This window comes from Zalophus californianus, chromosome 4 (genome assembly GCF_009762305.2).
Source record: "Zalophus californianus isolate mZalCal1 chromosome 4, mZalCal1.pri.v2, whole genome shotgun sequence".
Classification (NCBI taxonomy): Eukaryota; Metazoa; Chordata; class Mammalia; order Carnivora; family Otariidae; genus Zalophus; species Zalophus californianus.
This window is the reverse complement of record NC_045598.1, coordinates 160381587-160382520: the sequence shown is the minus strand read 5'-3', so window position 1 is coordinate 160382520 and position 934 is coordinate 160381587. Positions and strand designations below refer to the sequence as shown.

General features: G+C 40.1%; 1 non-coding gene across 1 annotated transcript; it reads left to right on the top strand.

The window, feature by feature from the left end:
• The first annotated feature begins 530 nt into the window (after window positions 1–530).
• On the top strand, window positions 531–633 carry LOC113917395. The gene has a single exon (XR_003518221.1). It is a non-coding gene; the product is annotated as a U6 spliceosomal RNA (small nuclear RNA).
• Window positions 634–934: the final 301 nt, after the last annotated feature.

Sequence of the window (934 nt, the reverse complement as noted above, 5' to 3'; positions counted from 1 at the left end):
ATCCCACCACCATTTCTACTCTGCTGTTACTACACTAGGCTGATGTAGTACTATAAGGACAGTCTCAGTTTTTGTCGGCTTCCTTGGGTTCCACCTTAGAAGCAAGCATACGTCCTTCTTCCCTCCGAATGACAAACTTAAATGGAAGGTATAAGAAGTTCTATCATGGGCACCTGGGTGGCTCAGTTGGTTAAGCGACTGACTTTGGCTCAGGTCATGATCCTGGAGTCCCAGGATCGAGTCCCGCGTTGGGCTCCCTGCTCAGCGGGGAGTCTGCTTTTCCCTCTGACCTTCTTCCCTCTCGTGCTCTCTGTCTCTCATTCTCTCTCTCTCAAATAAATAAATAAAATCTTTAAAAAAAAAAAAAGTTCTATCATATACCTCCACTTGGAACTAACCATAGAGAGAATATGGCATGACCCACTCATATCTTAGAAACTCACACCCAGGATTCACTCTGATGTACTTTTTTTTTCTATTTTCTCCCTAAGCCTAACTTGAAGGCTATTTGTCAAGACTGAGAAAAATGAGTGCTTGCTTCAGTAGCACGCGTACTAAAACTGGAACAATACGGAGATTAGCATGACCCCTGTGCAAGGTGACACACAAATTCGTGAAGCATTCCATATTTAAAGAAAAAAATTGAAAAAAATATAAGATTTTTTGGCATGAACTTTATGCTTTGAACTTTTATTGCTTCTGAAAAATACAAAAACCCAGCTCTTGTAGTTCAAAATTCCTTAATATTATCACCTTGTCTTGAACTTCAAAAATCTATTTCAAAATGCAAAAGCTAAGCATTCATTTCTTCTACATTTCTGCAATAAATTCACTACCATGGTGGTAATAAGCCCAGGATGATTTAATTGCTAGGGCAAGGAGAGATAGTCAGGGCCATTCTGAGTGGGGAAACATACCAGCTAACGTGACACAA